Source organism: Asparagus officinalis, chromosome 2 (genome assembly GCF_001876935.1).
Source record: "Asparagus officinalis chromosome 2, Aspof.V1, whole genome shotgun sequence".
In the NCBI taxonomy this organism is placed as follows: Eukaryota; Viridiplantae; Streptophyta; class Magnoliopsida; order Asparagales; family Asparagaceae; genus Asparagus; species Asparagus officinalis.
This window is the reverse complement of record NC_033795.1, coordinates 37,855,695-37,880,519: the sequence shown is the minus strand read 5'-3', so window position 1 is coordinate 37,880,519 and position 24,825 is coordinate 37,855,695. Positions and strand designations below refer to the sequence as shown.

The window sequence follows — 24,825 nt, the reverse complement described above, 5'->3', positions numbered from 1 at the left end:
AAAGCTGTATACAAAGCTGATGGTTTAACTTTAGAATTCTTATAGCAAGATCAATGATAAGCTTCAGGTTATCAACCCCTTGAGTTAAAGCCAAGGCCTTATCCCTGATTTTCAGCATTTGTCTCTAAAGCCATGAATCATTTGCTTTAGCATTGACAGTCCATATATCAACTGTGCTTTAGATAAGTACCATGGATCCACTTGATCCATAGGAGCTCTTTATTCACATGAATATACCAGATATTCTTCAAAGCAGCAGCAAAATTCCAGAGTTTAGCAGAGAATATGCCTAAGCCACCAAATTTTTTCCCCTGACAGATTTTCTCCCATGCTACCAGAGAAACTTTTTGCTTATGATCAGATCTTCCCCACAAAAAATCCCTATTCATTTCATCAATTCTCTGAAGTACTTTCATGGGCAGAATGTAGCTAGATGTCCAGTAGATTTGGACACCTAAAATCACACTTTTTATAACTTGTATTCTACCTGCATAGGAGAGGCTCTTGGAAGACCATTTCTGAAATTGATTGCTAATCCTGTTGAGCAGAGGATTACAGTCCATATAGGAAAGCCTTTTACATATAAGAGGGACTCCAAGATATTTGATAGGGAGAGTGCCTTCAGTGAAACCCAACAAGTCATTTATAGAAGCCTTAACCCTTTCATTCACACCCCCAAAGAAGATATGACATTTATTAGGATTAGCCTCAAGTCCAGAAGTTGCACTGAAATCTTGTAGACACTGCTGAAGCTTTTTAACTGATACCAGATCTCCCTTGCTAAAGAGTAATAGATCATCAGCAAAAATAAGATGAGTTATCTTGAGCCTTTTGCATTTCGGATGGAAATTGAACTGTTTGTCATTGCTCAATAAATCCAAACTCCTAGAGAGATAATCCATGCCCAAGATAAAGAGATATGGGGATAAAGGATCCCCCTGTCTCAGTCCCCTTTTGCCTTTGAAATATCCATGGAGTGATCCATTTAAAGAAATGGAGTAAGAAGGGGTAGATATACATGTCATAATCCAGTCTACCATCTTATTAGGGAAGCCCAATCCAATCAGCAAATCTCTCAAAAAATTCCAGTTGATGGTGTCGAAAGCTTTTTTGATATCAATACTAAGCATAACTCTAGGGGAGATACATTTCCTGTTGTAGTTCTTGATCAATTCATGTGCAAGCAGTATATTATTAGTGATTTGCCTTCCTTCCACAAATGCACTTTGAGCTCCATTGACTAGAACCCCCATAACTGGTTTTATTCTATTCACCAATATTTTTGAAATGATTTTATAGAGGACATTGCAGCAAGATATAGGCCTAAATTCAGATGGGAAAGTAGGACATTTAACTTTAGGGATGAGAGAAATGGCAGTAGAGTTAACCATACCTAACAGTTTCCCATTTTTGAAGAAATCCCCTATGGCTTGAGTAATTTCATCCCCAATAATGCTCCAGGCAGACTTGTAAAACTCAATATTGTAGCCATCTGGCCCAGGGGCCTTGTTGTCTGACATGGTGAAAATGGCATCCTTTATTTCTTCCTTGGTAACAGGGGCAATTAAATCCATAGCCTGAGAAGCATTTAAACATGGACCTGAATGAATAATGTCAATATTTGGAGGAGAAGTATCAGTAGATGTTCCCATGAGACCTTTGAAGTGAGAGATTAACTCATTAGCTATTCCATCACCATCAGTGATCCTTTGCCCCAAATTATCATATAAGAGCATAATCCTGTTTTGGTGCCTGTCAGCCTTTATCCTGGAATGGAAAAGATTTGTACATCTGTCTCCATGAACACTCCAGGAAATCCTAGCCTTTTGTTGAAGAAAAGAAAGCTCACAATCTTGTAATCTGTTAAGATTGGATATACACTCTTTTTCCTGTTTTATTAACATAGGACATAGAGGACTTGTCTGAAGGTTTTTTTGAATCACTTCCAGAGCATATTTAGCATTAAGAACTTGCTCACAAATATTGTAGAAGTGTTTTTTGTTAATATCTTTTAGAGCAATCTTCAGCTTCTTCAATTTAGAGCAAACAGAAAACATAGAGCAGCCTTTTACTCTAGATTGCCAGGTGGATGCAACTGTGGGGAGAAAACTGATATGTTTTGTCCACATTTTGAAAAATTTGAATGGCCTCTTTCCTTTCAAAACTTCCTCATTTATTGTAATAATACCAGGAGAATGATCAGAAAGATTAGGAATAAGAAACTCAACTTGACTGGCATTGAGGTTTTGAATCCACTTATTATTTACCAAGACTCTGTCCAATCTACTCCAGATCCTGAATTCTGAGTCTTGTTTGTTGTTCCAGGTATAGAAACACCCCAAAGATTTCAAATGTGAGAGCTGACAATCAAGAATAAACTCCCTGAAATCTGCTGTATCTGAATCTGAGAGCAAATTCCCTCCAATTTTCTCCTCATTGTTAATAATTGTGTTGAAATCTCCTCAAATGAGCCAAGGAGTATCCCCTATAGACTGATGAACAGATTTTAATTCAGCCCATAAATCCTTTCTTGCTTCCAAATTATTAAAACCATATATTGAGGAAACTATGCAATCTAAACTCCCATCAACAGATTTAACAGTACAGGAGATATTTTGATCAGAGCAACAAATAACTTGTATATCCAGAATTTTTGGATTCCAAAGGATCATAACTCTTGCTTTCCCTGGGGTTCTTACATTTGAAGTCCATTTCCAGCCATTTGCAATTTTCTTGGCAATTTTTTGCAAATTTGCATCTTTTATTTTTGTTTCCAACAAAGCTATAAAAGAGATATGATAATTCCATAAATGATTCTTGACCATTTGTTGCTTAGAGGACTTATTTAGTCCCCTTACATTCCAAAAAGCCAAATTCATTTATCAACAACCCCCTCTCCCCCTATCTATTTCAGAGTAGTCCCCTTACATTCCAAAAAGCCAAATTCATTTATCAACAACCCCCTCTCCCCCTATCTATTTCAGAGGGATCCAAATCCAAGAACTCCAAATAAATTCATTTATCAACAACCCCCTCTCCCCCTATCTATTTCAGAGGGATCCAAATCCAAGAACTCCAAATAAGAGAAAGCATTAGTAGGAGTAGATTTCTTCTTATTGTTACTTTGTACTAGTGTCCAAGGCTTATTTGGTATCTGCTGTACATGCACACCATGCACGGGAGTATTCACTTTGAAGCCTGATTGACTGCTGCCAGCTTGCATTGTCTTATCATCAAGTTGATTTCCCTTTCCTTTATCAGATTGCTGAAGTATACCAGGTTCCATGGTCCCCCACACTTCTGACCTGTGCAGATATGAACCTGACAAAGTACTAGATAAAATTACCAGGTTCCATGGTCCCCCACACTTCTGACCTGTGCAGATATGAACCTGACAAAGTACTAGATAAAATCCTTTCAGCATCTAAAGAATGCACATGATGACCTGTGCAGATATGAACCTGACAAAGTACTAGATAAAATCCTTTCAGCATCTAAAGAATGCACATGACCAGCATCCTTTACATTATGTCCAGCTGACCTTTGTATATTTGAAATAGCCCCTGACTTTGACATATCATTTACAGCATTCAAAACATGCACAGGATTAGCCTGTCCACCAGCTGAAACCTGCACATTATGTATACCTGAACCATTTGCTTTTGGAATCCATTTTTGTACCCATGGGAATTTTCTGCAAAACTTAGTTTCATGCCCCACTAGTTTACACTGAGTGCACCATTTAGGTTTCAACTCATATATCACTTTTTGATTGAAATTCTTTCCATCAGGGCCTTGTAAGTTAATAAAATCAGGTAGATCTGCAGGCATAGTTACTTCCACAAGTACCCTTGCACAAGCTAATCTTTGCTTATTTACCGTTAGCTTATCAGTTGTAACAGGACGGCCAATGGCACTAACTATCTTGCTGATACTTTTAGCATTCCAGAGATTTAGCTTAAGAGCTGGTAATTGAACCCAAACAGGGTAGATGCACTCATTTATTTTCTCATAATCTTCTCCAATTGTCCAAGGCTTCAGTGAGAGAGGACGAGATCCAAAGAACCATGGACCATTTTCCAAAATCAAATTCATTTCTTCCTTATTTTTAAAATTGAACAAGAAAATCCCTGGCTTAAGAAAACAGATTTCAGGAATAGCCAGTTTAGACCATAATTTCTTGACATAGATCTCCATAGCCTTAAATCTGGCATTTAATCCAAGAACTTGTCCAACTAATGAGAATTGCCACATAGAAACCCCTTCATTCCATTCTTCATCATTAAATGTAACAGTGTCTTTATTTTCTGGAGGTAAATAATCCAAAACTAAGCCACTTCCAGTTTTTCTATTGTCAGCAAAACAATTGATCCAGCTTTTTTTGATTCCTTGAATAGGCTCATTTGAAATATTTGAAGACTTCAAAGGAGGAAAATCAACATTCTCATTGAACTGATCTACTAAATTCACAGAGCAAGAATCTTTAGAATTTACCACCACTGTTTTTAATGGAATAGAATTTTTACCAATGATTCCATGATTTAGCTCCGGATTTATGACCGGATTAGAATTTTCAGCAGATCTGGATTCAGAATTTGAAAGAAAAGCAGGAACAGATTCAAGAACATCTGTAGGAGTCTTAGATCTAAGAATCCTTACCGAATCTTGAGATGCTTCCATCTCCACTTCATCTGCCCAAGAAACTTCAGAGATCGAATTCGAACTCAATTCTCCATTCCTCAAAGAATCAAGCTGAGGCTGAATAGGATTTGCTGAGCTTAAAATATCAGACAATAGCTTCTTCTTCTTTTCCCCTTTTGGGCCTGTGGATCCCATTAATTCTTCATCATCTTCAAAGAAATTAGTTTCAGCTCGATCAGCAGAAGATGACGAAAACAGATTTGAAGATCTTAATCCAAATTCCAGAATTTTTTTCCCTTTTTTCCCTTTTTTTCTCACCATTTTCTAGGCGGGAGCGCAAGTTAGCAGGGAGATTTTCGCCTGCTAACATGCACTAGAGAACCGCCAAATTTTTGTGTTATTCATCATTGTTATTGTTATTGTTAATTTGACCATAAATTTTAATATTTATTTTAAATAAATTTTATGATATTTTTTAAAATTATTTAAAAGAGTATTTTCCCCTGTGTTTTTCCTCCCACCGGTGTTCACTCTGTATATCTCTCCCCAATTCACGCAAATCCCTCCGTCTCGTGTTTTCCCCCAGCTCTCAACCCACGTCCTCCCAACCACACCATCACGCACTGTCTCCCTCATTAAAATCTTCCGTCGTTTTTACTCTCTCTCCAATCTCACACTCAATCTCTCTCAATCTGACACTCTCTCTCTATTATCCTCTCTCATTAAAAGCTCACGTCTCACTCTCTCTCACTCAATCACTCACCATCACTCTCTCTCTCTCTCTCTCCCCCTTTATCTCATTAAAAAAAACACTCTTTTTTAACTCTCCAGCTCATCCTCTTTTCTCTACACTCTCTCACCGTACCCTCTCTCTCCTCTTTTCAAACTCAAGAAACCCATCTCCACCACCTCTCCACGTTCTCATCTCTCCTCGCGTCACCCCCGCTCCACGCTGCTCCGACGACTGCGCAACCCAAGCTCACGCCCCAACAGCCTGCAGCCGCTCCACCTCGCTCCTCTTCGCCGACCGCCGCCCGACCAGTCTCAACGCCGCCCGCACCAACTCGTCGCCGACCCAACCTCCCGCTCCCAAGTCGCCGCCTTCTCCCCGCGGATTCCTCTCAAACCGCCCACAACCACCTCCTCCTCCTTGCTCCACCGCTAAGACCCCCCGCTTCCACCTCCACTTTCCAACGAACGCGAGCCAGCTACCCCTTCGCCTTGCCACCGCCGCCGACGGAGCTCGAACGCGCACCACAGCGGCCGGAGCTCGCGCACCCCCCCACAGCTACCCCCTTGCTCAGCGCCCTACTCCCTCTGTTCACCACACACGCTCGCTGTCGACCTCGCCCCGCATCACCGTCGCCTCCTAGACACATCGCCACCGACGCCGGCGACCTCCTCCTCCAGCAAGCTCCGAACAACGTCCGAAAGCGATCTTGGTCACTGCAGAAAACTGCAGTTCAGAGCCGACTTCACGCGCATTTTCCGGCCAACTCCGACCTCCATTTCCGTCGATTCCTTCGCCGGCGCGTAGCCCTTCGTGTTGTCTATCACACGGTATATTCCTTTCACTTGGGATCCTTATGTACACCTCGTTATACTCGTTCGAATATCGCACGTCGCATTAACACTCTAATTATTATTTTAGCCGTCGATTCCGCGAAACCCATCGTATCGCTGTGCAACCACCCCGACAACCCATGTTTCAGCCCACGATATACCCAAGGTAAGATCTCACTTGCTCAGAACTAAATTTTATATTTATTATGAATTATCTGTAATTTTAGATCTGATATATTTATCTGCATGGGATTGTTTGGTGAATAATATTAGATAAATCATAATAATATGATAAATAGCACTTTTAGAATATTTATAATAAATTAAAAGAATTTATTTTGGTAGCAGAATTATTTTTGGATAATTATATCAACTAAAAAGAACTTATTTGAGAATAAAATCATTTTAGGAAAATTATAATAATTTAAAAAGAATTATCTTGGAAAAAGAATCATTTTAGAATAATTATAATAATTTTTAGAAATTATCTTGTGGAAGAAATTATTTTAGAATGATGAATATTTTTTGGGAATGATAAATATTTTTAAAAAGAAATTATTTTGGAAAAATAGACTATTTTGAATTAATGAGAATTAATCTTATAAAAAGATTATTTTTGAATTTATGAATCTATTATTTTAAAAGATTATATTTAGAATTATTATAATGAGAAAAGAACTTATTTTGGAAAAAAGAATTATTTTGAAATTAGATTAAAAGAATTTAAATTGTAAAAGGAATTACTTTGAAGTAAATAAATTTATTATTTCAGAATATTATTTTAGAACAATTTTATGATTCAAATTCTTAATCTTGATTATCTGATATGCTATGATATTATTGTACATGATTAGTTGCATTGATTGTTCCTTGTTGTGATTGAGAACCGTTAGGAGTTTATGACTATAGTGACCTATGTGACATGAATAAGACCTAGCGACATGTGTGAGTGGGTTGACTGAGTTTAGGTGGTGAATCCGAGTTTCAATGAGGTTTATGGTTGACTTAGAAAATACAAGAGTGTTGGGATGGGGAAGTTAATGTTCATGTGATCGGATAATGCTGTTGATGTATCTTCCAGACTCGTACCAGAGACCTGTTTCATCCTGGGGTTGGTTTGTTGGACAAAGTGGCCTGTTTCGTCACTTTGATCCGTGACTTGTTCCGTCACCTGAGCTTTGCCTGAGTTCGGACCGGGCTGAGATCGGATTGCGTGTAGTCCTCTAGCCGCCTGTTTCGCGGGATTGGATGCGCGTAGGAGATTTGTGAATAGCCAGTTATCCGGTGATAGAAGCGTTGACTCAGTGTGAGATTGACCAGTGACCTGTTATAGGATGACTAGTTACTTGACCTCGTTTCTAGGCTAGGTATGACTTTTTGTAAGATACGGATCAGTTGTATTATCTTTTCATACATAGATCGGGATTAATATTTAATTATCTATAATTTGAGACATATATGGTATATACATGAGGGTTTCCTTGTTTGGATTATTTCGTTCGACGTACTACGTCTCTTGTTATAGATTTTTAAGTATTAATTCCATCTATTTGTATGACATGGTTACCTAGATGATTATTCTGATGACTAGTTGCATGACCGACTTGTTACTTGATTGTTTTGGTTGGATTTCCAGTTGCATGTTTCTTTTGTCATTTTGGTTACCGTATTGCTTTTCGCATTGGGTTTTCGTTCGCTCTATTGTTTTGTGGGATCTTGCCGTGCACCATGCACCTGACGTACACCTGTTTTCTCTGGTGTACGTCAGACTTAGAGGAAGAACAGTTTCAGTAGGAGCCAGAGGATTCTCAGCAGTAAGGTCTTCCATATGGAGCAGAAGAAGAAGCCGAAGCTTAGTCATTCCTTTCAGCTTGTTTTGTAGCATTTTTATTTCCTGTTGATCAGTGTATTTTTATATTATCCAGTATTTCATTCTGATAGTTTTGTATAAGGGCATGTTTGACCCATATTTTTATGTCTCATATGTTATTCCATTTGTGATATGATATTTCTTTATTCTGAGTTGTCTATTATATTCTTGCTGATTGTGATCAGGGACCTGTGACTTCGCATTGTACTTATTTCCAGACGCTTAGCGTATGTGACGCCCCTAGGTTCACACAAGGCTGCAGTCCAAGGTGAAACCAAGAATGTCAAACCTGCCATGCACCACACCGTGCAATAACATGTTTCACCATCACAATTAACATCTATCTAGTAGAGTCAACAACTGGTGTAGGTACAAAACAGGTAAAAGATAATACAAGATATACTAATGGAATGATAACAGTCACATAAATATCTCATCATCCCACATACAGAAATACATAGCCAAGATCTGAGTAGATAAACTGGAATACTCAACAAGTCTCGAATACAAATATCTGACGAAAAGGAAATAAGGCACACAGCCTTTACAACTTCTAGAACAAGACTCTCAAATGTCTAAATAAAAATCTACTGTGGAACTCCAAAAGAAAATATAACTAAAGAGACGGCTGAAGCTAAAATGCATCGCCATCAGTCTACGACTCTCCGGGCTCCTGGCTCGTTACCTGAAAGGGGGAGGGACAACGAGCGTCAAAGCGCTAGCGAGTAACATCACAACCAACCCCAAGGGAACAGGGCTCGTTGTATAAGAAAAATACAGTTAATATATAAGAGATCAAAAATCATTGATCTTACTAAAGAGGGTTTTAGTATTTAGAAATTTACAACACGTGCATAGGTACGTCGAGCGAAATAATCCAAACAAGGAAACCCTCATGTATATACCTTACATCTCAAATTGTAAACTCCTAAATACCAAACCCAAGGTTCTAGTGCAGTAATAATAATAAAAGAAATACGACGAACACCAGAGCATGAAAACAGTGTTGTGACATAGCCCACATGAGTATCATGTTATTACTTACATGAATATCATGTCAAAATCTACATAAGTGTCATGTCAAACTCACATGAGTGACATGTCAGAAAACGATTAAGTGTCCAAAACATAGACTATATAAATTAAACGTCCAACCCATAGACTGCATGAAGTAAACGTCCAACTCATGAACTGAAAATAACCGTTGTCCAACGCATGGACCGGATGTGACCGTTGTCCAACGCATGGACCGGATGGTAATGTATATCCAACACGAGGATTAAATAGCAATGCATGTCCAACACGAGGACTAAGTGGGAAGGGTGTCCAACACGAGGACTAAAAGGTAATGCTTGTCCAACACGAGGACTGAGATATACAGAAAAACCTACTTATATCAATCCACACTCAAATCAGTGTGTAAGTCCCCAATTTATACCCTCAGGTCATCTATCATGCATGGATACATAATAAGACTAAAACCAATGTCAGATAATCCAGGCGAACTCTCGCACATGAGTGAAATACCCCAGAATACACAAAACAGGGGTTATACAACAGACAGAGCGGCGGTCGACCGCACCGGTCGACCGCTCTCTGATACGCGGCTGGCGGTCGACCGCTGCGGCTTCGCGGTCGACCGACAGAGCGTCGCGGTCGACCGACAGAGCTCGGCGGTCGACCGCTCCGGTCGATCGCCAAGCGGACAGAAACCCAATTCTGGGTTTCTGTCAGCTCGAAACCTGAAACAAGATTTGATATTCTACGATAACAAGAGTTTTAACGATTCAAAAATCATACTAAAGATAAACAACTAACCCCAAGCTTGAAATCTACATTTTTAATATTCTAAATCCATGAGAAACAAACCAAAAACGTTTTAATAACTGTAAAAAAATGATTTAACTCTTGTTTAGGCAATTTCAGATCTAGATCTTATTGATAAAAGTCCTTTGGTGAGCTTTTAAAGTTGAAAACATGATTCTCATAACATGTACCATATAGATCTACTATCTCTACAAGAAAATACGATTTTTGGCCCAATAAATTCAATAAAAACTCAAACTTTGCATGAAAACAAAAGGGGTGGAGTTGGGCAAGAAGTTACTCGCCTGAGGGGTGTAGATGAACTCCCAAAAACAAGTGAGAATGATCCTCCTTCGCTGAACACCGATGGATATCACGTCGACTCCTCCAAGAACAGATCTAGGGTTTGGGAAAGAAGAGGGGGGCTGCTAGGGTTTGTAAAACAGAAGAAAAGAGGTGATTTTCGTGATATAACATGTATATATATAGCAGCAAACCCGAAACCCGAAACCCGAAACTGGAATTTCAGTCTGACTAGGAACATTCTCTTTGGTATTTTGGCTATAACTTTCTCATACGACCTCGGAATAAGGTGATCTAAGATTTGTTGGAAAGCTCTTTAAGAGACCTACAACTTTATTATTATACACTTTTTTAGATTCTTAATGAATAAGTGATAAAAACATAGAAATACTCAACTGGTCAAAATTCTCAGATTCTCACTCTTGGCCTTTGTGCATGATTTGTGTATTTGTACTCACATATATACATATATACATTGAATTGATCTCAAATCAGTTCCTAGCATACTCAAACATCATAATATATTATTTATAAATGTATAACATATTTATTATTATTTATCATAAAGTATTCAAATTTTCGGGGTTTTACATTCTTCCCCCCTTAAAAGAATTTCGTCCTCGAAATTCAGAAATCATACTTAAGCAAATAATAATACTAGAAAAACACATAGTGGGTCTAATTCAACCCGCAACCAGAAACATTTAGAATTTTACTCTTGATAAGCATATATGGCTATTTATATTTAACAGTCCAGGATGAATACATTCCCACTCAACCCTTAATCGAATGGAACTAGTACGTAGGGCGAAAAATCCAAACAAGGAACCCCCCATATATATACATGTGTTCCGAAAGATTAAGAATTAAGTGAAAATATCCTCATTCTAGCGTTAAATAAAAATATAACCACACAAATAATCGTACACATAAATCAATGCACTTCCTCAATAGGTTCAGGAAGTCGCGCGGCATAACATCTTCACGACCCTGAAGATCATCTCAACTCCTTTCTGGTTCCACTGAGTTTTCTCCAAGGGAAAAAAAATATCTTGTTTCTAAATTTCTCGTCTTCTCTAGCAAGTATACAAACTGGGATTTCAATCGTAGCCAAACCATCCTGAAGCTAAATTTCTAATGCGTTCAACACTCACTACTGTTCTTCATCATGTAATTATTTCTTAAGCATAGAAACATGAAATACATTGTGTATACTAGACATCAATTTTAGAAGATCTAGTCTGTATGACACAGTTCCAATGCTCTCCAAAATCTGATACGGTCCAATGTATCTCGTCGTAACCTTTTTCCGTCTTCCGAATTGCTACCTTGAAAGTCAATGACACAAGCCCGGTATCTGTTTTCCAACATCTAATTTACTCTCTCTGTCTGACCATCCATCTATGGATGAAATGCACTACAGTACGATAAATCTGTTGCCCAAAAGAATCCTGGAAACCCTTTCAAAAATGTGGAATGAACACTAAAATCTCAATCTGATGCTATCGCATCTGGAATTCCATGAAGTCGAATAGTCTCTTGAATAGGTATCCTCGCATACATCTCAGCTGTATAGTTAATCCTTGCTGTAATAAAAATGTATTGACTTCATCAGTCCATCCATTACCACCTAAATCGAATCATTCTCTTTCTTCGATTTCGACAACTCTACAATAAGGTCCATAGAAATGTCCACCCACTTCTACTCCGGAATGGTTAAAAGCTGACGTGATCCTACTGGTCTCTGGTGTTTTGCCTTTACTCATTGACAGGTAAGATACTTAGCTACATACTTTGAAATCTTCCTACGCATAACACCCCATCCAAAGGTGTCTTTGTAGGTCCTTGTACATCTTAGGGGTCACTGAATGTACTATGAACTGAGTACGATGTGCTTCATTTAGCAACTCCCTCTTAAGCTCTGCACTGGTTGGCATAACTAGTCTATCCTTCATCCGTAGACTTCTATCTGCTCCAACGGCCCAATCAGTCTTAGGCGCTTTGGAAATTTCCTCCTTCTGGATTTGAATTCAATAGTTTTCCAACTGAGTTCTGACAACTCTGTCACTCCAAGATGGCTGCACTGTCACAGCTCCCAAAAATACATTAGTTCCTCCAATCTTGGGTCTAAAATCAAACTGGCTAAGAGTGATAAGATCCCGATGCAATGAACATCTCAAAGCTGAAATCTGATGTCTACGCTTCCTGCTTAATGCATCTGCTACGACGTTCGCCTTCCCCGGATGATTATGGATCGCGAACTCGTAGTCCTTAATAAACTCAATCCATCTCATCTGTCTCTGGTTGAGTTCCTTCTGGGAAAAGAGATACTTCAGACTCTGGTGGTCTGTGAATAACTCAAACTGCACTCCATATAGGTAGTGCCTCCAAGACTTCAGTGCAAATACCACTGCTGCCAACTCCAAATCATGAGTGGGATAGTTCTGCTCATGCACCCTCAACTGCCGTGAGATATAAGCTACTACCCTCTGAGTCTGCATCAATACGCCTCCCAAGTATGCCAACGATGCATCTGTATATACGACGAATGTCCTGTCACTGCTCAGAATAGTCAAAACCGGCGCTGTAGTCAACTTAGTCTTCAAAATATCAAAGGCCTTCTGGCACTCCATGCTCCATATGAACTGTACACCCTTCTTCGTAAGGTGCGTAATAGGCATCGCAATCTTCGAGAAGTCCGAAATGAACTTCCTATAATATCTAGCTAATCCCAAAAAGCTGCGAATCTCTGTCACCGTCTTCGGTGGCTCCCAATCAAGAACTGCCGTAACCTTAGCCGGGTCCACTGCTATGCCCTCTCTACTGATGACGTGGCCAAGGAAATCTGACTTCTGAAAGCCAAAACTCGCATTTGCTGAACTTGGCATACAACTGATGCTCCTGAAGAGTACTTAATGCTATCCGCAGATGCTCCTCGTGATCCGCCTCCGACCTCGAGTAAATGAGTATATCTTCGATGAAGACGATCACAAACTGATCCAAGAAGGGACGAAAAACCCGGTTCATCAAGTCCATGAATACCGCGGGTGCATTGGTCAATCCGAATGACATGACCAAGAACTCGAGAGAACTATATCGAGTAAAAAAAAGGCGGTCTTGGGAATATCAATCTCCCTAACCCGCAACTGATGATAGCCCGAACGAAGATCAATCTTCAAGAAATAATGCGCATCCTGCAACTGGTCAAACAAGTCATCAATCCTAGGTAGTGGGTACCTATTCCGGATAGTGACCTTGTTCAACTCTCTATAATCTATGCATAATCTCATACTATCATCCTTCTTCTTCACGAAGAGGACCGGCGTGCCCCACGGAGAATGACTCCGGTGAATAAAACCCTGAGCCAATAACTCGTCCAACTGGGTCTGAAGCTCCCTCATCTCAGCTGGTGCCATGCGATAGGGTACGCGGGATATCGGGGTTGTGCCTGGCTGCAACTCAATACAGAACTCCACCTCTCTCACCGGAGGTAATCCAGGTATGTCCTAAAAGACATCCTGATACTCTGAGACAACTCTAGTCTCCAAAAACTCAGCACCATGATCCCGTCGCATCACCTCCTCGATGTACGCCAGAAATGACTCCGCAAGTCGGTTGCCCTGAGAGGCGGCTACAATCATCTCGGACCCGTCGGACGCTCGCAACTTAACTGTCTTCGCAAAGCAGTCAATACTAACATGGTAGGACGATAACCAATCCATACCAAGGATAATATCGAACTCGGACATATGCAACACTATCAAATCCACTATGAACTCCGACTCGTCTAAACTGACGGTACACCTCCTACAAACGCTCTCCAGAAGCGATACCTCACCTAAAGGGGTAGAAACAGATAAAGGGGTGTCTAGTGGCTGAGCTACAAGATGGAGTCTAGCCATAAATGCATGCGATATGAAGGAATGCGATGATTCTGAATCGAAAAGAATACGGGTGGAAAAAGGGATTCACAAAGAACGTACCCTCCAAAACTGCTCCATTAGCTCCATGATCATGTGGGACTACTGCATATACTCTGCCGGTGGCTAAAGACTGCTCTGCTACTGGAGATGGAGAATATGGGACAATCTGCCCCTGAGGAACCTCCTGAACTGCTAGAACCTGCCCTTCAGTCTTCCGTTGCTGCTGAGTTGGACCATTTCCCTTCTGAGCTCTTGTTGGTGCACTGCGGCACTCTAATGCCTTGTGTCCGACTTTACGTTAGTTAAAACAAGATCCCCGGAACTTGTGCTGCTGACTTGCTCTCTGATCCTGTTGAGATCCCTTCTTATTAGGGCTCTGCTGATGCTGTTGGGATCCAATCAAGGGTCTCTTGTTCTTGCCCTTGTCTCCGGCGTGCCCTCTCTTAGCACTCCCTTCCTCGTCCTTCTGGAACTTAGCTGTCCCATTTTCTTGAGAAATGACTTTTCTAGCTACTGATGGTGGTGGTGCAATATGATTCGCCACAAGCTCCTCAATTGCTGTCATCCGGGCAATAAGAGGAGCCATGATGTCCACCAAATACGTTGAGATCCCTTCTTATTAGGGCTCTGCTGCTGCTGTTGGGATCCAGTCAAGGGTCTCTTGTTCTTGCCCTTGTCTCCGGCATGCCCTCTCTTAGCACTCCCTTCCTCGTCCTTCTGGAACTAAATAGCGTATCACAATACAATTTTCACAACATATAGTATTTGCACAAATACTTTAAACTTATACAAAAATAGTTGTCATAAAAAAAAATTTCTCAAATTTTGAGATATACGCATATATCGTCCTCACTCATACTAGGAAATCCTTACGGACTCTATACATGAATCCTAGGAAACTCTATCCTAGCTCCACGACTCGACACAGGATGATCCTAAGTATACTGGAACTAGAGCTCTGATACCAACTGTGACGCTCCTGGGTTCACACAAGGCTGCAGTCCAAGGTGAAACCAAGAATGTCAAACCTGCCATGCACCACACCGTGCAATAACATGTTTCACCATCACAATTAACATCTATCTAGTAGAGTCAACAACTGGTGTAGGTACAAAACATGTAAAAGATAATACAAGATATACTAATGGAATGATAACAGTCACATAAATATCTCATCATCCCACATACAGAAATACATAGCCAAGATCTGAGTAGATAAACTGGAATACTCAACAAGTCTCAAATACAAATATCTGACGAAAAGGAAATAAGGCACACAGCCTTTACAACTTCTAGAACAAGACTCTCAAATGTCTAAATAAAAATCTACTGTGGAACTCCAAAAGAAAATATAACTAAAGAGACGGCTGAAGCTAAAATGCATCGCCATCAGTCTACGACTCTCCGGGCTCCTGGCTCGTTACCTGAAAGGGGGAGGGACAACGAGCGTCAAAGCGCTAGCGAGCAACATCACAACCAACCCCAAGGGATAGGGCTCGTTGTACATGAAAATACAGTTAATATATAAGAGATCAAAAATCATTGATCTTACTAAAGAGGGTTTTAGTATTTAGAAATTTACAACACGAGCATAGGTACGTCGAGCGAAATAATCCAAACAAGGAAACCCTCATGTATATACCTTACATCTCAAATTGTAAACTCCTAAATACCAAACCTAAGGTTCTAGTGCAGTAATAATAATAAAAGAAATACGACGAACACCAGAGCATGAAAACAGTGTTGTGACATAGCCCACATGAGTATCATGTTATTACTTACATGAATATCATGTCAAAATCTACATAAGTGTCATGTCAAACTCACATGAGTGACACGTCAGAAAACGATTAAGTGTCCAAAACATAGACTATATAAATTAAACGTCCAACCCATAGACTGCATGAAGTAAACGTCCAACTCATGAACTGAAAATAACCGTTGTCCAACGCATGGACCGGATGTGACCGTTGTCCAACGCATGGACCGGATGGTAATGTATATCCAACACGAGGATTAAATAGCAATGCATGTCCAACACGAGGACTAAGTGGGAAGGGTGTCCAACACGAGGACTAAAAGGTAATGCTTGTCCAACACGAGGACTGTGGATTTTAGTCCAACACGAGGACTGTGAAATGGTGAACATATCACTGGGATACATAGTGAAATCTACCTATATCAATTCACAGTCAAAACAGTGTATATATCCATAATTGGTACCCTCAGGTCTTCTATCATGCCTGGGTACATAGTAAGACCAAATACCAATGTCAGATAGTCCAGGAATCGCGGTCGACCGACAGAGCGTCGCGGTCGACCGACAGAGCGTCGCGGTCGACCGACAGAGCGTCGCGGTCGACCGACAGAGCGTCGCGGTCGACCGACAGAGCGTCGCGGTCGACCGCAGCCCTAAAGCGAGCCCGACGGTCAACCGCTCCGGTCAACCGCCAAGCAGACAGAAACCCAATTCTGGGTTTCTGTCAGCTCGAAACCTGAAACAAGATTTGATATTCTACGATAACAAGAGTTTTAACGATTCAAAAATCATACTAAAGATAAACAACTAACCCCAAGCTTGAAATCTACATTTTTAATATTCTAAATCCATGAGAAATAAACCAAAAATGTTTTAATAACTGTAAAAAAATGATTTAACTCTTGTTTAGGTAATTTCAGATCTAGATCTTATTGATAAAAGTCCTTTGGTGAGCTTTTAAAGTTGAAAACATGATTATTGATAAAAGTCCTTTGGTGAGCTTTTAAAGTTGAAAACATGATTCTCATAACATGTACCATATAGATCTACTATTTCTACAAGAAAATACGATTTTTGGCCCAATAAATTCAATAAAAACTCAAACTTTGCATGAAAACAAAAGGGGTGGAGTTGGGCAAGAAGTTACTCGCCTGAGGGGTGTAGATGAACTCCCAAAAACAAGTGAGAATGATCCTCCTTCGCTGAACACCGATGAATCTCACGTCGACTCCTCCAAAATCCTCCAAACAGATCTAGGGTTTGGGAAAGAAGAGGGGGGGCTGCTAGGTTTGTAAAACAGAAGAAAAGAGGTAATTTTCGTGATATAACATGTATATATATAGCAGCAAACCCGAAACCCGAAACTGGAATTTCAGTCTGACTAGGAACATTCTCTTCGGTATTTTGGCTATAACTTTCTCATACGACCTCGGAATAAGGTGATCTAAGATTTGTTGGAAAGATCTTGAAGAGACCTACAACTTTAGTATTATACACTTTTCCAGATTCCTACTGAATCAATGAGAAAAATATAGAAACTCTCAACTGGTCAAAATTCTCAGATTCTCACTCTTGGCCTTTGTGCATGATTTGTGTATTTGTACTCACATATATACATATATACATTGAATTGATCTCAAATCAGTTCCTAGCATACTCAAACATCATAATATATTATTTATAAATGTATAACATATTTATTATTATTTATTATAAAGTATTCAAATTTTCGGGGTTTTACAGCGTATTAGGTTGAGGAGAAACAATTTTTTTATTTATTCTCCTTGATCTAATACGTCGCGGGCTTGTTCACATTCCGATTCCCTGTATTTTGGGAAGCGGGGCGTGACAGGTTTTAGTGGTGGCCCATGCAGATCACAGTCTCGATCACGGTCCCGAGTCCTCACTAGTGAGAATATATTGGACAATTTAAATACATATCATGATTTCATCCGTGAGACTATTCTTGAGCCCTTATCCTATTCCAGGATAGATTTTGTTTCGTCCCTATCTTATCACTCTTTGACTCCGGAGTTTTCCCTTGTCCTTGTCTCATCGCTTCGCGACTATCCTTTCTTTGTATAACTCCTCTATCCTCGTATCGGCCGTTTATGTATGTGTTATTAATTTTACAATTATATTTTCTTGATTTGACTTATATATTGTTTAATTGTATTGATTTCTGTATTATTTATTACATTATTTTATGTATTACACACAGTGTTATATTGTGTGTTTTTCATGAAAAATATATACAATTACTTATATATTTTCAATTGTTCAAATCATATCATTAAATGTTTTGTATTACTCCAAATTCCATATATTCATTACATAGTGTATCTAATATTCAGATTATTTTCTTGTGTTTAAATATATTTTAGCATATCTAAATTTTGTATGATTGTGTTTTTCTGTCATACCACCTATTATTTACTTATGTTTTAGATTATTATATATTTTTTGTATTTTTAGTAATATACTTTAATAAGTTCATGAATTTAATATTCTACATATGCAGTATATTCTTATCCTTTATATTTTTAGTATATAGTTTTTGTCAGTAAGTTTTATCTTGTTATGTTATTTTAGTTTGTTCACATTTGTTTCATGATTTCTAAGAGCTATGTAATTCTATTTTGATATTCAAGCATTTATTCACATTGTTAAGTTTGGAGTTGAGTTATTAATTATCTATATTTGTTACATTATCTCGTACCTTGGTTATTATTCTTTTATAACTAATATAAAAGATTATTCTAAATAGCATTTGTGGGTATGTATAGTATCTATTCATGGTTTGTTTATAGTGTATTTACACATTTATTGTTTGTTTGCTTCGTTTTCGATATGTATTGTTTGTCATTGTGACAATATACATTATATACGCGTGTTATTTTTCAGTACTTATTTTATGATATTTTTTAGATTTTTACGTCTTTTATTGTGTTATTAGTTGTTGTTCATTCTCCATTCATTATTTTCGCTTACTTGTGTTGTGCTTTATTTTAATCTTTTATAATTACTATTCTCTTTTTGTTATAGTGTATTCACGTAGATTATTATATTCACGATGTTACTTTTATTGATTTATAGTCATTCATTATTTCTAGTATTAACTATGTAACCATGTTTATCTAAAATATATCGGTGTATTTATTATACGGAATTATGCTCTTATTATATTTTCATTTACTTATATACCTATTTTACCTTTCATAGTTTTTATTTTATATATTATACTTCTTTATCTAGTAGTATGTTTGTGAGTGTTAGTATTATTAGTAAACAATTATGTTTCAGTGTATTCTACGGTTTTTGTATGTGTTAATTTATTTGAGTTTATATTGTCAAATTGTTCGTTACTTATTTGAATGCATTGAGTCCTTCAATTATGTTTTTCTTTGTCAAATTGGTATTTTTTTATTATTTTGACTTGTGTTATTTTACATCGTGATACTTTTCTGTTTCGTTTCTCTTATTTTTGTATTTTCTTAGATCATATTATATCAATATCGTTTTATTCTTATATTTTCTTTGAATAGAAGTTGTTATTTTTTGGTGTGAGTATGTGGTGTTACGACCTTATAGTTTGTGTATAGGGTTATTAAAGGTTGTTACAATGTGTGTTTGTTTAGCTTTGATTTTTATATTTTTACATACTGTATTATGGTTATGTATTTAGTCGAAATATTTTTGTAGTTAGTGAGTTTTATATTTTATGCAGTGTATTCTTGCTCATATTCTTTTCGTTTCAATTTGTGTTTTGCTTACTTATTTTCTATATACAGTTTCTTATTCATTCTAATACTTACTTTATATTTTGTTCTTTGACCATGTTAGTCTGCTTCATTTATTTAGTCATAATATTTATATAAAGTGTGTGTTTTCGATAATTATTGTTGTGATATACGTTTATAATTATTTGTTTTGTTTTTGATGTGATATACTACATATAATTCATTTTTATATGTTGTTGTGTCATATCACCTTGTCCTTCCATGATTATCTGTCTTGTATTGTTTTGTATATCATATCTTTTTGGTTTATATTCAATTACCTTCTAATATTCCACTTGCATTGTGCTGCTTAATTTTTACATAGTTATATTATTTGTCGCATTCTAATTTCTGTGTATACAAATTGTAAATTCATAATATTTGTGTAATGAATTATTTATCTGCTAAATTTTACATACTGCTTTACATGATTATTTGATTGTATAATTAATAATTGTGTTTAGCTATTTATACTTGACTATCTTTGTATCTTTTCTATGTTTCAGACTACTTTTCATCATTCCATCAATTAAATGTGTTTTCTTCTATTTGTGTTTATTTTGTATGTATTATTATTCGGATTACTTTACTGTTTTACAGGTTTATTTATTCTTATTATGTTGATTGATACCTTCTCCCATTACTTATTTGATGATTACGCGATTTGTATTTCTTTTGTTTACTTTGAATGATTCGTGTATTACGCATTTGTGTTTATTTATTTATTTATTTATTTATAATTTTTATGTATTTCTTCTAAGACAATTGCCACCTTTTGTGTATCGTATGTACTGAATACTAGCATATTTTATGATTGTGATACTGCTGCATATATATTATGACATAAATTTTTTCATACACTACTAATTGTTCTTTTATGTATTAATCCTGAATTGCTTGATATCACATTATACTAGTATACAAATATTTATTTTTACATTGTTATATGTCTATTTCTGTTCCTTTTGATAAATACTTTATAATTTATTTTTCTAAGTGTGTTTGACTATATTGATATTACGAATTAATTGTGAGATTATAACTTTATCCTTTGATATGTATATATTATTTAATTGATGTCATGTTATTTGATGATTGAAGTAATTTTTCATCCACCTTTATGAAAAATTTACTCATGTGTGTTATGATATTGTTATTATGATCTGCTATATGCATGCTGAATCTCAGCTGTCATATTTTATATCTTATATTGTGTCGTTATTGCTTTACATTCTCCTCTGCTTATGGATATCGTTCTATATCGCTGTCCTTGGGTTCTTTCTGCATCACTTTATTTTAAATTCCGAGGACGGAATTTGTTTTAAGGGGGGGAAGGATGTAATGACCGTACATTTTTAATATTGGTTTAAATATTTTTTTGATATTTAAATATTAAATATTATTTTTCTAAAAGAGTATTTGTAATTTTCCCCAATTTCTCTAGAATTTTCTACGATTTAAAAAAAATACGGTATTATAATATTTTAATGGTTTTGCTAATTATAAATTTAGCTGTTTGGTAAAATTTTTAAATAAATAGTTAATTATTCATCATTGTTATTGTTATTATTAATTTGACCATAAATTTTAATATTTATTTTAAATAAATTTTATGATATTTTTTTAAATTATTTAAAGGGGTATTTTCCCTGTGTTTTTCCTCCCACCGGTGTTCACTCTGTATATCTCTCCCCAATTCACACAAATCCCTCCGCCTCGTGTTTTCCCCCAGCTCTCAACCCACGTCCTCCCATCTACACCATCATGCACTGTCTCCCTCATTAAAATCTTCTGTCATTTTTACTCTCTCTCTCCAATCTCACACTCAATCTCTCTCTCTCTCTGACACCTCTATTATCGTCTCTCATTAAAAGCTCACGTCTCACTCTCTCTCACTCAATCACTCACCATCACTCTCTCTCTCTCTCCCTTTATCTCATTAAAAAAAAATCTCTCTTTTTTAACTCTCCAGCTCATCCTCTTTTCTCTACACTCTCTCACCGTACCCCCTCTCTCTCTCTCCTCTTTTCAAACTCAAGAAACCTATCTCCACCACCTCTCCACGTTCTCATCTCTCCTCGCGTCACCGCCCCCGTCCACGGCTGCTTCGAGCGTGCACAGCACCACCGTGCCTCCATCACCTCGCTGTCGCTCCCTCACGGAGGTGGGTTGTGTCGCGGTGTAGTAAATAGGAGGGGTTGGCCTTAAGGTTGACGCGGGGGGGGGGACAGGACTCATCGTAGCGGTGGTAGCCCGCCCTACGTCGGGAGCAATCTAGAGCGGCCGCGAGCGGGCGGATGTGCCGTCAAGGGGAGTGGAAAAGGAGAGTGTCGACTATGGTGAAAGTGCCATGGTGCGCGGAGGCGCGGAAACCGCTGGTGGCGCAGCTCACCGCCCAACGCCGCAGTCCGCCTGCCACCACCTCCTCCGCCTCCTCTTCGCCGACCGCCGCCCGACCAGATCGCAACTGCCGCCCAAGCGCCAAAGCTGGCCGACCCAACCTCCGCTTCCGCAGAGTCGCCGGGGCCTCTTCCCCCGCGGTCCTCTCACCGCACAACCACCTCCTCCCTCCTTGTCACCGCCAAGACCCCGCTCCACCTCCACTCACGACGAATCCTCGCCGAGCCCAGCTGCCCCGTCGCCTTGGCGCACCCGCGCGACGAGCCGAAACGCCCGCACACAGCCTGAGCTCTGCTACAAACCACAGCTACCCCCTTGCTCAGCGCCCTACTCCCTCTGTTCACCACACACGCTCGCTGTCGACCCCGCCCCGCATCACCGCCGCCTCCTAGACACATCGCCACCGACGCCGGCGACCTCCTCCTCCAGCAAGCTCCGAACAATGTCCGAAAGCGATCTTGGTCACTGCAGAAAACTGCAGTTCGGAGCCGACTTCACGTGCATTTTCCGGCCAACTCCGACCTCCATTTCCGTCGATTCCTTCGCCGGCGCGTAGCCCTTCGTGTTGTCTATCACACGGTATATTCTTTTCACTTGGGATCCTTATGTACACCTCGTTATACTCGTTCGAATATCACACGTCGCATTAACACTCTAATTGTTATTTTAGCCGTCGATTCCGCGAAACCCGTCGTATCGCTGTGCAACCACCCCGACGACCCCTATTTCAGCCCACGATATACCCAAGGTAAGATCCCACTTGCTCAGAACTGAATTTTATATTTATTATGAATTATCTGTAATTTTAGATCTGATATATTTATCTGCATAGGATTGTTTGGTGAATAATATTAGATAAATCATAATAATATGATAAATAGAATTTTCAGAATAATTATAATAAATTAAAAGAATTTATTTTGGCAGCAGAATTATTTTTGGATAATTATATCAACTAAAAAGAACTTATTTGAGAATAAAATCATTTTAGGAAAATTATAATAATTTAAAAAGAATTATCTTGGAAAAAGAATCATTTTAGAATAATTATAATAATTTTTAGAAATTATCTTGTGGAAGAAATTATTTTAGAATGATGAATATTTTTTGGGAATGATAAATATTTTTAAAAAGAAATTATTTTGGAAAAATAGACTATTTTGAATTAATGAGAATTTATCTTATAAAAAGATTATTTTTGAATTTATGAATCTATTATTTTAAAAGATTATATTTAGAATTATTATAATGAGGAAAGAACTTATTTTGGAAAAAAGAATTATTTTGAAATTAGGTTAAAAGAATTTAAATTGTAAAAGGAATTACTTTGAAGTAAATAAATTTATTATTTCAGAATATTATTTTAGAATAATTTTATTATTCATATTCTTAATCTTGATTATCTGATATGCTATGATATTATTGTATATGATTAGTTGCATTGATTGTTCCTTGTTGTGATTGAGAACCGTTAGGAGTTTATGACTATAGTGACCTGTGTGACATGAATAAGACCTAGCGACATGTGTGAGTGTGTTGACTGAGTTTAGGTGGTGAATCCGAGTTTCAATGAGGTTTATGGTTGACTTAGAAAATACAAGAGAGTTGGGATGGGGAAGTTAATGTTCATGTGATCGGATAAGGCTGTTGATGTATCTTCCAGACTCGTACCAGAGACCTGTTTCATCCTGGGGTTGGTTTGTTGGACAAAGTGGCCTGTTTTGTCACTTTGATTCATGACTTGTTCCGTCACCTGAGCTTTGCCTGAGTTCGGACCGGGCTGAGATCGGATTGCGTGTAGTCCTCTAGCCGCCTGTTTCGCGGGATTGGATGCACATAGGGGATTTGTGAATAGCCAGTTATCCGGTGATAGGAACGTTGACTCTGTGTGAGATGTGACCAATGACCTGTTATAGGATGACTAGTTACTTGACCTCGTTTCTAGGCTAGGTATGACTTTTTGTAAGATACGGATCAGTTGTATTATCTTTTCATACATAGATCGGGATTAATATTTAATTATCTATAATTTGAGACATATATGGTATATACATGAGGGTTTCCTTGTTTGGATTATTTCGCTCGACGTACTACGTCTCTTGTTATAGATTTTTAAGTATTAATTCCATCTATTTGTATGACATGGTTACCTGGATGATTATTCCGATGACTAGCTGCATGACCGACCTGTTACTTGATTGTTTTGGTTGGATTTCAAGTTGCATGTTTCTTTTGTCATTTCGGTTACCGTATTGCTTTTCGCATTGGGTTTTCGTTCGCTCTATTGTTTTGTGGGATCTTGTCGTGCACCATGCACCTGACGTACACCTGTTTTCTCTGGTGTACGTCAGACTTAGAGGAAGAACAGTTTCAGTAGGAGCCAGAGGATTCTCAGCAGTAAGGTCTTCCAGATGGAACAGAAGAAGAAGCCGAAGCTTAGTCAGTCCTTTCAGCTTGTTTTGTAGCACTTTTATTTCCTGTTGATCAGTGTATTTTTATATTCTCCAGTATTTCATTCTGATAGTTTTGTATAAGGGCATGTTTGACCCATATTTTTATGTCTCGGATGTTATTCCATTTGTGATATGATATTTCTTTATTCTAAGTTGTCTATTATAATCTTGCTGATTATGATCGGGGACCTGTGACTTCGTATTATACTTATTTCTAGACGCTTAGCGTATTAGGTTGAGGAGAAACAATTTTTTTTATTTATTCTCCTTGATCTAATACGTCGCGGGCTTGTTCACGTTTTGATTCCCTGTATTTTGGGAAGCGGGG

General features: G+C 38.2%; 2 long non-coding RNA genes across 2 annotated transcripts; both read left to right on the top strand.

Annotated features, from left to right (window-relative positions):
- On the top strand, window positions 5,914-8,165 carry LOC109829496. Its single transcript, XR_002244038.1, has 3 exons — window positions 5,914-6,201; window positions 6,293-6,370; window positions 7,973-8,165. It is a non-coding gene; the product is annotated as an uncharacterized LOC109829496 (long non-coding RNA).
- LOC109829495 lies at window positions 22,353-24,596 on the top strand. Its single transcript, XR_002244037.1, has 3 exons — window positions 22,353-22,623; window positions 22,715-22,792; window positions 24,396-24,596. It is a non-coding gene; the product is annotated as an uncharacterized LOC109829495 (long non-coding RNA).